Source organism: Tenrec ecaudatus, chromosome 4 (assembly GCF_050624435.1).
Source record: "Tenrec ecaudatus isolate mTenEca1 chromosome 4, mTenEca1.hap1, whole genome shotgun sequence".
NCBI classification, from domain to species: domain Eukaryota; kingdom Metazoa; phylum Chordata; class Mammalia; order Afrosoricida; family Tenrecidae; genus Tenrec; species Tenrec ecaudatus.
This window is the reverse complement of record NC_134533.1, coordinates 88,543,177-88,561,705: the sequence shown is the minus strand read 5'-3', so window position 1 is coordinate 88,561,705 and position 18,529 is coordinate 88,543,177. Positions and strand designations below refer to the sequence as shown.

Genomic DNA, 18,529 nt, shown 5'->3' with positions numbered 1-18,529 from the left:
GTTCAATGTATATGTTTTATATTAGTACCAAACTGTATAGTAAGTTCAGCGATGGGGAGACATGAATCCTTCCACATTGATCTTCTATAATGCTTTACTTGTTGGGGACTTTTTCTACCCAAATAGAATTGGAGATTAGTTTTTCAATTTTGTTAAAGAATGTTGTTGGGATTTTGATAAGGCCTGCATTGTATCTGTAGATTAATTTAGGTAGTATTGACATTTTCACAAGATTGAGCCACCAAATCCATGAGCTGGTATGTGTTTCAATTTATATAGATCTCTCTTGATTTCTTGCACTAGTATATTAAAAATTTCCAGTATAACTCATTTACATCCCTGGTTACATATTTTTCTTCTAGGTATTTTATCCTTTGGGATGCTAATGTTAATGATGCTACCATTTTCTTGATGTCTTTTCAGAGTTCTTGTTAGTATTAATGATCTGAGTTTTGTATAGTAATCTTGTTGAACTTAATTAATTTCACTTTGTTGAAATATTCTATTAGTTCTAATAGCATCCTTGTGGGATTTTGGAAATTTTTGTTGTATAGGATCAAGTCACATGCAAACAGGGATGCCTTTGCTTCTTCCTCTTCAATTGGAATGCATTTTCCTTTCCGTTCTTCCTTTATTGCACTGTCCAAGGCATCTAGTAAATATTGAACAAAAGTGAAGATAATAGACCTTCTTGTTTCATTCCCATTCTAAAAGGAAATGATTTTATGCTCTTGCTTGAAAATAATGAAGAATGTTGATTTTGTAGATTTCCCTTAATTAAATTGAAGCATTCCCCTTCTGTTTGTTTGTTGAGAGATTTTTTAAAGCAGGGTTAAGTATTGGGTTTTGTAAATTGTTTTTCTGTGTCAATTGAAATAATAATGCTATTATTTTACTTTGTTTTATTTTTTCTAGTTATACTCTTTATATTGTGTGAATTTTATTTTGGCTCAAAATGCCTTATTTTTAAATTATTATTAATTGGGAGTTAATATATATATCACATCCTTCCATAGTTCAATCACGTCAAGCAGTATTCTACAACTGCTACCACAATCAATTTTCAAACATTCTTTTCTTTCCTGGACTCCGTGATGTTGTCTCCCTTTACTGCCCCCTACTGTACCTACCACCTCCCTAAAGTCTTATTCTACTTGCTGTCCCTATAGGCTCATCAATCCTGGGTTTCAGGCACAGAAAACAGGAAACTATCACACAGTTTCCAGAAGGTGACTCCCAATGACATAACACCTCTGAGATAGATCCTTATGCTGAACTACCCTGGAATTCCTAGGAGGAATCTCAGTGCTTATGGTTTTTCTCTTTTTTATATGCTTTTGTATTCTGTTTGTTAGAATTTTGCTGACATTTTTGCATTTATATCCAGAGAGATAGTTGTCTATAATTTTCTTTGTGGTGTCTTTGCCTGGCTTTGGTATAATGGTATTCCTTCCTTTTCTATTTCCCGAGTTAGTTTGAGTTGAATTCATTTCAACTCCTCTCTAACTGTTGAGAAGAAATCTAAAATGATTAGTGCTTCTGAAAGTGGGAGCTGCAACCCTCCTGGAAAAATATTTTATATAAATCTTGGCTATGATTACTGCTGATCTTACATTTTGTATAGTCCCTAGAGTTTCAAATCCTTAGAAATTTTGAAAAATATATATACTGTATGTCATTAGGAGGAGAAAAGTCCAAATATTTCCGTGACCTTTATGTCTTGTTATTGCATTAGAGATTTGCTCTCATTTATGCTTTTGTTGATTGTTTCCATAGAGCATATTTTTCTGATTTTTCTAAACACAATACTAGAAACTAAATGTCAGTGCAGCTGAACAAAGGGATGCAAAACTTAGCAGGACATAGCAGAAATATAAGGCAATGTTGAAAGCCTTTGTGTGGGGTAGTGTTCAGAGGAAGAAATTCTACTGTGAGCATTGCTTTCTGGTTTAGGCTGGCCAACTCAATTATCATCAGCATGAGAGCAAATGAGTAAATGTTAATTAGTTTCACGGTTTCTCTAATTCAGGATGTATAATCAATCTGAACCAGTATCAACAAAACAAGTAGAGGCAAAGGGGTTCTCCGAAGAAATTCATGAAATAAGGTAATCTAATAAGACAAACATGGATGGGCTAATTATATTTATTTGAAGGAAGATTCTCAGACTGAATAATAACCAAAGTATCAAAGGGATTCGAGATGGTGGTGGTTGTATTTTAAGGTAATCAATTGCTTTCATCTTGTAGCATAAAGCAGTTTTCTAGACATATCTAAGTGATATGATGGAGAAGAATTTCATTTGACTTCAATTGTAAGTAATTAAAATTATAAAGATATGAAAAAAAGAAAATAAGCAAAAATGTTAGGAAGATGGCTGCAGATAAACAGGTACTCCTGAGGTATTGTTTGAAAAGGTTTAAATTATCATTTTTTTTAAACCTTAATATTTGCTCAACTGTTTAGTGTTGTACTGCTTTTCACTTCTTTGTTTAGACATTCATTTTAGCTAGTATCATTGCCTCCTGGAAAGTCTGGGAGACGCTCTTTAATTTGGTGATTCACTGTTGTAGGCTTTTATATGTCTGAAAAAGTCAAGATTGCTTTTAAGATTCTCTATAGATTTTTTAATCAATTGTTGGGGCTTGACATGCAATCCAGTGTGTGCCAAGCACATTTGTACATTTGTGGCTATCATCATTTTCCAAATATTTACTTCCTACTTGAGCCCTTCCTATCAGCTTCTCATCTTCTCCCTCCCTCCCCGGCCCTTCCTTCCTCATGAATCTTTGATAATTAATAAATTATTATTATTATTATTTCATGTGTTACACTGACCGATGTCTCCCCTCACCCACTTTTCTGTTGTTCATCCCCCCTGGGAGGGAGTTATATGTAGATCATTGTGATGAGTTCCCCTTTCTCCCCCACCTTCCTCCCCTTACTCTCCTGGTAACACTCCTCTCATTATTGGTCCTGAGGGGTTTATCTGTTCTGGACTCCCTGTTTTTCCAGCTCTTGTCTGTACCCATGTACATCCTCTGGTCTAGCCGAATTTGTAAGGTTGAATTGGGATCATGATAGTGAGGGGGGAGGAAGCATTAAGAACTAGAGGAAAATTGTATGTTGCATCAGTGCTAGATTACACCCTGAGTGGCTTGGCTCCTCCCCACGACCCTTCTGTAAGGGATGTCCAGTTGCCTTTGGGTCTTCACTCTGCACTCTCCCTCATTCACACTGACATGATTATCTGTGGTTTTAAGTAATATGATTATGATATGCATTGATGTAGTTTTATTCATGTTTGCTATGTCAATGGTTTGTCTAAAGTACAATGTTGGATGCTTTCTCTTGACCAGTTCCTGGAAAAGGACATTAAGTAGAGGGGTAGCAAATATAGGAAGTTCTCAACAGGATGCATTGACATAGTTCCTGCAACAGTACCGTGCTTCTGGTTTATTGTGTTTCTTAACTTTGTAGGATGATAATTTTCATCTCAATTAGAAATGTTTTAGCTATTATTTATTTATATGTATATTTCTATATCCATTTCTCTCTCCTCTTTCATGGGCTCCAATTTTATCTGAAATTGTTGCACACCTTATTATTTACTCCTAATTTAAAATTTATTATTTTATTTTAGATGTTTTATTACCGATATATTTTTGTTCGTTAAACTTTTATAATGTAAATGGTTAAAGACTCAATTATTGCTTGAAATATTGGGTTATTCAATGTACTTCTGAAAGTTCCTACTTTTAAAAACACTTATGCAAAAGTCCTGCTCAGCATCCATGTGTTGGTATTGACTTAACGGTAACTAACAATAACAACAGTCTGCAGCCGATTCAATTACATGTGTTTAATAGCCTCAGATATTCAGGGTTACATTTATTGACAGTTCATTTTTATTTATGCATCCCATACTCCTTTTCTCCATTTAAAATATCCCTTTTTGAGTTCCTCGAGCAAATTGAATACAATTATAATTACTAACATATAATATTCTACCAAGTCTATCATCCGTAGGTTCATTTATATAAATTGATTTTTCTCCTAGTTATATGTTGTATTTTCATTCTGTTTTGCATACCTGGTAATTTTTATTGTATGAAAAATATTGTAAACTTAATCTTATTGGGTGATATAAATTTTCATATTCATATAAATGTATTTGTGTATGTATATATATAATATTACAATATTATATATATACTATATATAAATACACATATAATTGCAACTGTTACTTTATATGTTCAATCTTCCTTGGTCTTGTCTTTTGTTTTTTTAATGGAGAACCAGAGTTGAGTTTATTTTGGGGCAATTATGGCCCCACTGAAAACAGAAATCAAACAAAATAAAAACACCCTTGTTATCCATTCATTTCTAACTAATAAGAACCTTTTAGCAAAATTTTTCTGAAAATGATATCTAAAATCCCATGATTTCTAGGTTTCTTTAATATGTATGGTAGAAACAGTCATTTTCCTCCACCATGTTTGAACATGAAAATCTGTTTCCTCTAATCATTTCAGGTCATTCTTTCTTATGTAGTTTCTTCATATAAATGAGGTTCTCAGTTAAAGATAAACAGTGGACCCTTTGCTGATCTACAGCGTTGTCTCTGGGAAGCTATTTCCTTTCTGTTGCTGTATCCTGTGCATTCTCTATTCGAGACTTCTCAATGTCCCAACTCTCTGCGCAAGATCTTGAACTTAGAAAGACTTCCGGCTTCCAGCTGGGTTTTTCTTTCTTGCATCATTTTATGGAAACGTTCTCCAGGCAGTAAATTAGAGCAATTCTATGGCTTACCTTACATATATTTTGTCCCCGAATAATTACTATCCTTTATCACCTAAAATTTAATGTCCTAAATAAATAAATTGTTTCATATATATTGCTTTGTGTTCCAGACATTTCAAGTGAGATGGTAAATCAGATTCTTATAATTAAAGTTTGTTTGGATGCAAAATCAGCTTAAATTTCTATTAAAAACTTCAGTAGGTATATGATATCAAAGTTGTAGTTTTCCTGAGAAAACTATAAAGAAATAATATAAAGCTTTGTAACCCAATACTGGGATAAATGAAAACAAAAGTACTAGTTTTCAAGAATTATCCAATTGTTATTAATCACATATGTTAATATTGAGATACAATTCTTTAACATGTAAGATTTCTCAGTCCCTCCTACTCCAAAAATAAACTTATTTTCCATAAGTTTCTCTTGTTTTCTGGTTTTCATCTACTACAGAAATAATCAGTCTTTGCCTATAGGGATACCTAGGACTTCCATAATAGGAAAGTGGAATAATTCACTTATTCGTCTTTTCAACAAATATATTTAAGGGCTTGTTCTATGCTAAACTCTGTTCTAGGCATCTGATATAAAAATGAAGTTTTTATTCAACAAGAAGAAACCAACAGTCAACATTAGCATAGAAAATAGTATAAGGTTATATGTAGATCAGAGAAAAATTTATTTTAAAAGAATTAAATTACTCTATAATGAGGAGTTATGGAAGAGAGGGAGTGACAGTACCATCTGATAGAGTTTGGGGAATTTATTTTGAGGAAGTTTATGTAGAAATTGTGAGAATTAAGCAATTTAGAGAGGAAAGAAAAAGATTCTTAAGAAGGATTGCTGAATATTGCTTACTGGCTTTTCTTAACAGTTCTCTGGGAGGCCGAAATAGAAATTAAAATTGTTGTCTGGCCTTTTAATTTCTATAATCTTCCTTGACTATTAGTTCCTTTCAATTCTAAAAAGAAAATGGATCCATGGCCTTAGTTCAAATACATGCTACTTATAATTTTATCATTATTCTTGAATATATTGAATATATTTCATTCTTGTTTTACAGATGAGTAAATTAAAACAAATACAAATTTAATGTGTGTCAACGGAGATGCCATTAGCTAGATGTTAAAGAAATTAAAACATACAAACAAAAGAACTTATCTCACTAGAAAGGGATATTCAGAAACAGTTCCCAAGATGAACTGTTTCAAACCCCAATCCTTTTACTCCTATTCCAACCGATTCTTGTCTTAAGTATGACTCAGTGAAGAAGTTCTGTGTTAATGATGAAATGAACAAGTGCTCAGGCAGTACTCTCATGGCTTTGTCCAGTGGGATCTCAGAGCACATCCATGGCTACAAGGACTCTTAGTAAGTGCCAGGAAGTTAGTGGCTTTACAGTTTACTCAGAAATTCTAGGTGGTAGGTATGGATATTTGTATAAAAATAATATAAAGTTGTTCAAGGATCAGCTACAAACAGACCACGGACAATTCAAGTTGATTGCCTGCTTTTTTGTAAATTAAGTTTTATTGTAACCTAACGGTGCTTACTTGTTTTCTTATTCTATGTACCTGTTTTCAGACTGCAATGTGATGATTTTTTGTTTGTGACAGTAACTATACGTCCTGTAACACCTGTAATATTATTTGTCTTTTATATTTAAAACAATGTTGAAAATTTCTGTAAAATCGAATATAACTGTTGTAAAGCCTTAAACCAGGGTCTCAAATGCAGGATAACATAACCAGACTTAGACTTCAGACCCCATCCATTGCAAGCCGATCACAGAGGCAGGTGAGAATTAGCATATATTTTATTTATAGATGTGGAAGGACAGTGGGAAAAACATCTCCAAGATAGACTTGCCTCCTTTCACATAGTCAGGGTTTTATAATTCTTTGTGCTGTCAGTACAGTTGATCTCACAGAGCCACTGACATATATGCTGGGTCATGGCTGCCCTTTCCCTTTGGACAAAATTTTATTTTTTCCAAATGCAGGGGAAAGCACGGACACAGTCCTCCACTGCCACAAACTGTGCTGTTGGGTTTCCCACATTTGGGGAAATCACAGGGGTCAGCACATCTGGAATGCAATGGATGAGCCTCGCCCTGGGAAAACCACCTTTGTGATCATGGTGCCTCCCCTGCCAGGTAAGCGTGGCCACGATTTCTTAAAGAAAACATCTTCTTAATGGCATTTCCTTTGATGCATGGGCTCATGCCCTTCAAGTCCTTTAATGAATAAGCTGTGTCCTGGTTTTGCTCATGGCCAATGTCTTGTCCTAAGTGAGAGTTAGCAATCGAATGGTACAGTACTACATCACTCAGCCTGTGTTTTCAGGGAGTGCATTCACATGGGAAATTAACCAGGGTAATAATGATTAAAGTTAGTTAACTTAGGGTCTACTTGCACTTCTTAATTAATGCAGGATCAAGCAGAACTCATTAAAAGTTCCTCTGCCAAGATTTCTCCAGGTTTTGGGAACAAAAATATAAAATGGGTTTGATGAAGTCAGAGATCCCCTCTCTCAATGGCAGACCTACATTGATGCTTGAACCTGAGTCTAGGGGGTTAACCAGGTACAATCCACACTGCTATCCAAGGATACATAAAAAAGTACTGCTACTTGGGATAAAATTCCTACCTACACATGGATATTCCAAATAAAACATGTTTAAATATGTTCGCAATTATTGGATGGCTGCAGACAGACTCATTCGGGGGCCTTTGAAACACAGGTCTTGTGTTAAACAGGCTTCTCTGTTTTACCACTAGGGGCTGACAGTCACTGCAATAACTGAACATAACTCATACACAAAATTCACAAGTAAGGGTTTATTAAGAAAGCTTATGTTGTAACACCATTGAGAAATGCTCAGGATAGAGTTATTCTTCAAGACAGGCCACAAAGTTCTTTCAGGGCTACTAATTAATGTACAAAGGTCATAGCACTCTATCATAAGCCTCAGCTTGGAGGCACTCATTCCCACCTGTGGATCTGTAAGCTCAGTTCCTCCAATTATGTATGAAGAGCCATGCCACTCCACAAGCCAGACTGCTGTCCCCAAATTCAGCTGTATTTGCTCTGTGCCCTTGTTTTTCTGCTGTTCCTCTGACATCACGGCTGTCATTTGGATCCAGGAAGTTCACTGCACGGGGATGCATTCCATTCCTGGCTCTTCCTAGTAGTGAAATTTCCCTTTCTGCTTCTCAAAGGGCTCATGTTATACACAGCAAGATGATACTCCACTGTTCACAATCACTCACAGGTGAATCCTATCACTACATTCTCCCACCTTACTACAAGACTCAGGCAGGGAAAGGTTGTTTGGCGAGAGTGCAAGACATTTACTAGAGAAATCACATTAAATAATTCACTGCCCCTGTAGGTTCTGTCCGACAATGACTTCTTAGGAGATCTGTTTTTTTTTTTTCTGTTAAATTTAAAACAGAGTGGCCAGGTGAGATAGTCATCCTGACTGCTGTTTGAGATCCCAGAGGAGTAATCTTAACATATTTTCTTGAGAGATAGAGGGTTATACAAGAACCTTATTAGGAAGAAGTTTTGAGAAAATTGTAAATTAAACAGATGAAAAGAGTTCCAGACACTTGCACAAGCCCCCCGCCCCAGTCAGGACAATGCACTTGCTCATTCTTTGATGGTGACAAGGACTGTCCTGTGAAGATCCCACATTGTCATTTTGAGATGGTATAACTGTAATAACACTTTAGGGAAGAGCTGGAGAGATGGATATATTGTCTTCAGAATGAAATTGACTCAGATGGAGAGTATGTTGAAAACAATAGCTTCACATTTTGAATTTTTCATTTAATAAAGCTACTATAATTTTGTCCCAATACACATTCGTTTACTCTTTTATCTTAAGGAATAAAACATCTAGCCTCCAAATCCAGGAAGAGTTGCCATCAGCCTGAAATACTATTGAACTGTCATTGTTGAGCAAGTGCTCATCAGACCACTGACCGGTTCCTACTACCCCCTCGACCCGCCTGAGAAACACTGGAGGGACTATCAGGAGCCTGATTGTCATTGCTCATTTTCTCTTGTCACTTTCTAGAACAATGTAGTGAATAAAATAATTTTAAGAAAAAAATTTAGCATTAATTTCTCAATATTTTTTATAAACCAGATAACATTATGAATCATTGGTTTGCATAGTTGATTTTGGTTTGCATAGTTGATGATGGACTTCCTCTAAGCAAAATATATATGCACCCACACACACATACATACATATAGTAAATAAAAGATTGTTATTGAACATAAAATGAAATTTTATATTGAGATTTATTTTTGTTTTAAATAGTAACAATCTAATTTTTCATAAGTAATATGATGTCAATAGAAGATTGAGAAATGCTCATTCTGAAAAAATGATTTGGAGTCTGATTGTACTTTTTATTAATCAAATAATTATTTTTCTTACTCTTTATTTTGAAGTAATCTTAGAGTTGTAGAGAGTAGCAACGTGCAACATAATAGTCTTGTATTTTCCTCGCCTTGCTCTTCTAATATTGAGAACTTATATAATCATTGTAATATGAAAATCTTACATAATCCTTGCAAAATTATTGTAACTTGTAAATTAAGTGCAGATGTATACCAACTCCACTAATTTTTAATTAATATACTTTTATGTTGCAGAATCCCATCTTGCACTCATTTTCTTACAATTCATAAGTTCCTTATTCTTTGCATTTCTCATGACACTGGCATGTTTGAAGAATATCGGTTAATTAATTTCACATGGGTGCATTTTTTTTCTTTTATAAGTGACCAAATAAAATGATAGAAAGCTGATGTGCCGCCAGGGGGCAAATAAATAATCCATGTCCTGGGAACTTTCAAAAGCAAGTGACTAAAATCATACATTCCCAGATTACCTATATCAGGAGTATCTACTCTCACAAGGGATTAACTTGCAAAGAGGTTGGAAGTCCAATGTGCTTTAGAATGTATTCAATGGTGCATTTAGCAGAGAATTATGTTGGAAGATCAGAAAACTAGTGAACGCGTGCACATAAATTCCACATTTCAGTACTGATCTTAATGGGAAAAATGTGCAATCTGCTTCTGAGACTAACTACAGTAATTAAACCGATCAGAAGATAATTCTTTCACTTGAAAAGAAGGATTAAAATGAATATGGAGATAAACATGTTTGCATGTTCAGAGAACGATTTATCTTGTTAGATTTATTACTCAAAAATAAGTGGCAACTTTATTAAATTGATTATCCCTATAAGAAAACTGATATATACATATATAGGTAGCTGTGTGTATGTAGTTATGTAATTATAATGGTGACATATACAGAACTTTCACTAAAATCTCATAACCCTATTACTGGTGAGATAGGTGTGATGTTCTACTATATACCATATACACTTGAGTATAAGCCAAACTGAATATCAGCCAAGGCTCCTAATTTTACCACAAAACTCCAATAAAAATGTTCTGAAAAACTCATCTTATACACAAGTATATATGGTATACAAAAAAAATATAATAGCCATGAAGATTATCAATAATATATCAGTTAGAAAACTATCCTATAGACTACATTCTATTACAAACTACATTCTATTAAAAAACTATTTCTAGGGAAATTTCCCTCATGATCAACAATAGTAAATTATCTACCCACCCATTGTCCAATGCCTATTTAAAATATTTTTAAGTTTAAAATAATAAACTTTCTTTCTGGCTTGAAATAAAATAAAACTGTTTCCTGAAGGGTCTATTTGCCTGGTAACAAACAGCTTTTGTTACTATCGACTTTCTTCATGGTGCCTCGCTATTAAAAGATATAGCGTCTGGGGTCTTAGAAGCTTGAAGGTAAACAAATAGCCATCCAGCTCAGACACAATAAAGCCCACATGCAAGAAGCACACCAGGCGGTGTGATCATGGAGTGTCAAAGGGATCAGGTATCAGCCATCTAAGACCCAGGATAAAACCATACCCAAGGTGAGGGGGCGTGCCATGGAGTGGAGACCCAATGTCCATCTGTAGACAATTGGTTAACCCCTTACAGAGGGGTCACAGGGAAGAGATGAACCTGTCGGGGGCAGTAAAGCACCAAAGAAATATACAACTTTCCTCTAGTTCTTTGGTGCTTCCTTCATCCCACTATCATGACCTCAATTCTACCTACAAATCAGATTAGACCAGAATATGCACACTGCCACAGATAAGAACCAACAGCACAGGGAATCCAGGATAGATAAAACCCTCAACGCCAACAAAGAGTAGAGATACCAGGAGGATTAGGGGAGGGTGGGGGGAGAAAGAAGAAATCAATCACAAGAATCAACCTAGAACCATCCCCCAGGAGGACAAATAATGGAGAAGTTGGGGAAGGACAATGGAGGATGATGTAATAAATGGAAAAAATAAGCTATAACTTATCAAGGATTCGTGAGAGAGGGTGGGCAGGGGAGGGACAGAAAAGAAATGGGGAGCTGATATCAGGGGCTCAAGGGAGAAGAGAATGCTTTGAAAATGATGATGGTGGCATATGTGCAAATGTGCTTGACACACTGGATGCATGTTTGAATTGTGTTAAGAGCTGTAAGAGCCCCCAATAAAAGTATTAAAAAAAAACACCTATGTGAATTGAAAGAGCAAAGATGTCACTGATCCATGCTGAATGTAATTTGTCCTGTCCCTCACCTCTTATCTGTGAAAGCTGAACACTGAATAAGGGATACCGAGGAGGATTAGATCATTTTAGTTGGCATTGGTATTGGTGAAGAATATTAAAAATACTGTGAACTGCTAAAGAGCAAAGAAATCTCTCTTAGAGGAAGGACAGTCAACGTTCTCCTTAGAGACAAGAACATCAAGACGTTGACTATGACAGGTTAGCAGGAGAAACTGGTGCGTGGTAAGGACATCATGCTTAGGGAAGTAGAGGGTCAACTAGAAGGAGGATGGACCTTGGCGATCTGGAGTGACACCATAGTTAAAATAATGGGCTCAAGCACAGCAAAGAACTGCATCATCCATATAGAGTTTGCATCCTCTGATTATTTCCTAGCATTGAACTGATCATTTCCAGTAACACGAACTCTGCAATGTCAACAATAAAATGTAAATCAAGTATTTTTCTGAGTTCTGAATATGTTCAGTAGAGTGTTCATATATGTTTTATTTTGCCTATTACAGACCCCATTGCAGAGGTAAATGTTATACTAGCAATGCTAGAGAATAGGTGAACTGTTCTATTGACTCATGGCTCTTTAGAAAAGTTCCTGGCCAATTACACTTTTAGAAACTAACACTTTCTACCATGTACAGGTGTTATATCAGAATTCTAAATCATGTAATTATTATTTTGAAAAGTATAATACTTGACACTAGTTAGGCAATGGTCATATATTCAAATACATATCCATGTAACTACTAAAATCAGTAACAATGGCATTATCAACATTAAGAAAGCAAAATAGTGAAACTATGTTTTTAGAAAGAATTAAGACTAAGTGCACAGAAACTTAAGCAAATGTGATACTTTTTCTAATGTGTTGCATTTAAGAAACTGAAAGTCTACTTTTAATTGTGGGTTCATATTTATCTTTTTATTTAAAATCAAGAAAGGTTTGCATTAGGGTTGTATCCTCTCACTACACTTGTTAAATAGGTTTCTAAGCAAATCATTACAGAAATTGAGTGATACGAAGAAGAATGTGGCATCAGGATTGGAGGAAGGCTTATTAATGATATGCAGATGACACAATCTTGCTTATTGAAAACGAGGAGGACTTGCTGATAAGGATCATGGATTGTAGCCTTCTTTGGTGTGGACTACAGCTCAATGTAAAGAAGACCAACATCCTCACGACTGAACCATGATAAATGGAGACAAGATCGAAATTGTCAAAGTTTTTGTCTTGCATAAATCCAGAATCAATGTTCATGGAAGCAGCAGCCAGAGATGAAAAGATCTGTTACACTAGGTAATTGTGCTGTACAAAACCTCTTGAGAATATTGAAAACAAAGCTGTCAGTTTGTAGACTAAGGAGCACCTGATCCGAATCATGGTCTTCTCCATTTGCTCACATGCTGTGAAAGGTGGACATGGAATAAGGAAGACCCTCGAGGAATCGATTCATTTGAATTGTGGTGGTGCAGAATAATATTGAAAGAAGCACGGACTGAAAGAGTAAAGTCGGAGTGCTCCTTAGAGGCGAGGATGGCAAAACGTCACCAGACATACTTTGGACTTATTGTCAGGAGAGGCCAATCCATGGAGAATGACATCATGCTTGGTAAAGTGGAGGGGCAGTAAAAAAGACGAAGGCCCCCAACAAGATGGAGGGACACAGTGGCTGGACCAATGGGCCCAGGCACAGGAGCAATTATGAAGATGGTGCAGAATCATGCAGGAATATTTCCTTCTGTTATGTATAGGGTAACGATGGGTTGTAGCCAAGTTGATGACACCTCACAAACAAACAAAATTATTTCTTTGCATTAATGTTCTTTCACACTTGAAAAATTAAATACTACCTAATCTTGCCAATAGTCTGCCTCATTTCCAAAACTTTAAGTTTGTCAAAATTTACCATTTCCTTGACTAACTTTTGCTGAAATGAATCTCACTCAATCTCTTTTATTTATTATTGCATAGGTAGATAGTACATTTAGGAGGCGACATGATTTTTCCTTCATCTTTTTCAAAGCATTTTATATTGTTTGCAAACACTAAAAAGTGGACATAGAAGTTATTTCATTGGGTCTGCTGTAGTCATGGAAATAAATATTTTAAAGCTTTTTATTAAATTCTAAAACTCTTGAAACATATATTTTGAAGTATGATTACACTAGAAAAAAAGTGAAAATCTTCCATCTCCTTTTTTCTTGTACAAAAGAATGTCTGTCCTTATCCTTTCCTTTGCTTGTTTGAGATAACTTATTTAGTTTTAAATGAAATGTAGAATAACATTTCTTTAATTTTTAAATAGTTTTATGACATGGTCCTGCTTGATGTTTGCTCTCATGAAGAGGTCTCTAAAGATATGGGTGTTATAGCAAAGTGTGGTGAAGAAACTTTAAGGTGCTGGGCTATCAGAAAGTATAGAATATGGGGTCTTAAAGGCTTGTCTTCAAACAAACAAACACGTGAAGCATCTAACAAATCCACATGGAAGAAGCACACAAGCTTATGTGATCCAAGATTTGTAAATAATATCATCCAAACTCAAAGAAAGTAATGGTATTAGAAGTTAAATTGGGAGAACCTGGTTTGTCAAAGACTAACAAATTAACAACAGTGGAAACCCCAAATCCATTTGCAGAGTCCACACACAGATTAAGCATATTTTAAAATTGTGATTTAGGTGGGATTTTTTTACATTTTAGGTCATCAATTTTGAAGTCAACAGTTTAAACTACTTAGAACCCCCCTCGAAGCTTACACAATTACCCTTCTTAGACTTCTCTTCCTCCTTTTGTGGATTACCGTTTTCTCATTTATTCAACTTAATATCTATTGATCCTCTAGCTTATTGTTTCATCCTCTCTCTAGTCTCCTTACCCTTTTTATAGCCCCAAAATCTGTTCCCTTTGGCATAAGTTATTGTCTTTTATTTACCGTCTAATAATAGTGGTTTCCTACACTATTTATTTTTTATGATTGCTGGATTTCACTCAGCATTATGTTCTCCAGGTATATTAATTCCATGTATGATTAAGTGGTTTCAACCATTTTTTAGCAATGTGTAATATTCCATTGTGTGTATATGAAAATAATTCCATGCCGTAATATTCAAGCTTCAGGTTTGAAATTGCTGCAGTGGCTGTAGAATTAAACTGTTCAGTCAAGAATTTGGGGATTGCAGAAATTATTTAAATGGTTCCTTGGGTAACAAACCCTGGGCTTTTGTTTTTGTGTGTGTCTGTGTGGACATGAGTTTATATTTGTTTAGGGGTAGTGAATGAGAATGGACCTGAATATGGGGACACCTCTCTCCCTCCTCACGTATTCCATCAGTAGAAACTAATCTAATAAAAGTAGAGGCAAAACAATACATCAGGGGATATCGTACTGAAATTTTAAAGAACAATGATCCTAACGGCGACTCTGGTGAGAGCTGGCGTTAGTCATGTATAAGCTGTTAGTTAGGGAAGCAGAGCTGTAGTAGCCGAATGGAACAGAAGTCTAGAAAACAAATACTTTTCTCCAGTGCTTCCCTACTCCTAGGTTTTCAAGTTATAATGAGAAAACGAAACGAAACAAAACTCACTGTCATCAAGCCAATTCTGACTCAGAGTTGCCTTAAAGTTCTACAGACTATAAGCCTTCATGGGAGTAGATAGATAACCTTGTCTTTCTGCCTTTGAGCTGGCTGGTGGCTTCAAACTGCTGACCTTGTGATTAGCAGACCCAAACATAGCCACTGTGCAACCCAGGGCTCAGGGCATCTAATTACTGAGCAACCATTATACTCTGGTGAAGTGACATTCTTGGAGCTGTTCTCAATGAATTCTTCCTGTTTATCATTCCCTTGCACCATCAACTCTGGTATTGAACATTTGATTTGTTTTGGCTAGAGGGATATGTAAATATGATGCACATAGAATCTTTGTAAGTCATTTAAATTGGTGCTTGTCCCCTCTCTAATCTATTCTCCTCATGACGGAGAGGAAATCTCATCACAGGAAATCAAGGGGATGGTCTTTCCCTGTTTGTTTGTGTTTTCCCTGTTGGCAAGCACACGAGAGATCCTGAAGGAACAGCAGAAGAACCCCCCAATACCGAGAAACACAACCATTGATAGATAGATAGATAGATACATAGATAGATAGACAGATACATAGATAGATACATACATACATACATAGATAGACAGATACATAGATAGATAGATAGATACATACATAGATAGACAGATACATAGATAGATAGATAGATACATACATAGATAGACAGATACATAGATAGATAGATAGATCCATACATAGATAGACAGATACATAGATAGATACATACATACATACATAGATAGACAGATAGATAGATAGATAGATAGATAGATAGATAGATAGATAGATAGATAGATAGACAGATACATAGATAGATAGCTAGATACATACATAGATAGACAGATACATAGATAGATAGATAGATAGATAGATAGATAGATAGATAGATAGATAGATAGATAGATAGATAGATACATACATACATACATACATACATACATAGACAGATAGATACATACATACATACATAGATAGACAGATACATAGATAGATAGCTAGATACATACATAGATAGACAGATACATAGATAGATAGATACATACATAGATAGACAGATACATAGATAGATAGATAGATAGATACATACATAGATAGACAGATACATAAATAGATAGCTAGATACATACATAGATAGACAGATACATAGATAGATAGATAGATAGATACATACATACATAGATAGACAGATACATAGATAGATAGATAGTTACATACATAGATAGACAGATACATAGATAGATAGCTAGATACATACATAGATAGACAGATACATAGATAGATAGATAGATAGATAGATACATAGATAGACAGATACATAGATAGATACATACATACATACATAGATAGACAGATACATAGATAGATAGCTAGATACATACATAGATAGACAGATACATAGATAGATAGATACATACATAGATAGACAGATACATAGATAGATAGATAGATACATACATACATAGATAGACAGATACATAAATAGATAGCTAGATACATACATAGATAGACAGATACATAGATAGATAGATAGATAGATAGATAGATAGATAGATAGATACATAGATAGACAGATACATAGATAGATAGATAGATACATACATAGATAGACAGATACATAGATAGATAGATAGATAGATACATACATAGACAGATACATAGATAGATAGATAGATACATACATAGATAGACAGATACATAGATAGATAGATAGATAGATACATAGATAGACAGATACATAGATAGATACATACATACATACATAGATAGACAGATACATAGATAGATAGCTAGATACATACATAGATAGACAGATACATAGATAGATAGATACATACATAGATAGACAGATACATAGATAGATAGATACATACATACATACATAGATAGACAGATACATAAATAGATAGCTAGATACATACATAGATAGACAGATACATAGATAGATAGATAGATAGATAGATACATAGATAGACAGATACATAGATAGATAGATAGATACATACATAGATAGACAGATACATAGATAGATAGATAGATACATACATAGACAGATACATAGATAGATAGATAGATACATACATAGATAGACAGATACATAGATAGATAGATAGATAGATAGATAGATAGATAGATAGATAGATAGATAGATAGATAGACAGATACATAGATAGATAGCTAGATACATACATAGATAGACAGATACATAGATAGATAGATAGATAGATAGATAGATAGATAGATAGATAGATAGATAGATAGATACATAGATAGACAGATACATAGATAGATACATACATACATACATACATAGACATATACATAGATAGATAGCTAGATACATACATAGATAGACAGATACATAGATAGATAGATACATACATAGATAGACAGATACATAGATAGATAGATACATACATACATAGATAGACAGATACATAAATAGATAGCTAGATACATACATAGATAGACAGATACATAGATAGATAGATAGATACATACATAGATAGACAGATACATAGATAGATAGATAGATACATACATAGATAGACAGATACATAGATAGATAGCTAGATACATACATAGATAGACAGATACATAGATAGATAGCTAGATAATTATTGTAAGTCACCAAGACAATGGATTCAATTTAACAAATTTTAAAATATATGCTTGAGCAGATATTATGAAGGGATATCTGATGTACATAGTGAGAGTGATCATTTAGAAGTAACACTCAGATTCCAGAATTCAATAAATGTGTTCAAGAACTTTCTACTTACTGAAATACTCAAAATAAGGAACATCATAGGTAGAGGTAGATAAAAAAATTAGAAATAATGGACTTTCGACTACAGAGAAAATGATTTAAACCATAATTGAGCGTTTGAGGTAACAAACACATCGTGAGTAATTGCGACCCTATCATTTCGGTTGCGAAGAACTGGCAAAGGAAGCTGAGAATGAACCCTCTGAGGCGATGACACAGCGTCAGGAAGATGGTGCAGTGCAGAGTCCAGGAGAGGATCTCAAAGACGTGCTCATTAGACTTGGCAGCCTGGGGAGCCTGAGTTGCCTTTTGGAGAACTGATAAGACGGATGAAAGGAGAAGCCAGAAGTTTTAATGCTTAGACATTTGGATATCACAATGCTAAGATCATGGAACTTTCTTCCACTTCTTTCCCTCCATAAGGGAAATTCAGGCCTTACAAATAGGATGATTGTTGGACTGTGACAACCAATGCGGAGGAAATAAATATCTCTATTACTCAATTTCCCTTCTGATTCCCCTTTAAGTGAATATGTCTTTGTTAAATTACACATATTGATTCTGCCCCTCCCCCACCCCCACTTTTCCTTTGCATGTAGGGTATTTCATTTGGGAAGGGAAAGTGACACAGCTAGTTAAATGTCTCCTAAATCCCAGTAAACG

At 34.8% G+C, this 18,529-nt stretch overlaps 1 non-coding gene across 1 annotated transcript; it reads right to left on the bottom strand.

Annotated features, from left to right (window-relative positions):
- Nucleotides 1–6,802: 6,802 nt before the first annotated feature.
- Nucleotides 6,803–6,966, bottom strand: LOC142447341 (U1 spliceosomal RNA). Its single transcript, XR_012784082.1, has one exon. It is a non-coding gene; the product is annotated as a U1 spliceosomal RNA (small nuclear RNA).
- Between the last annotated feature and the right edge of the window lie 11,563 nt (nt 6,967–18,529).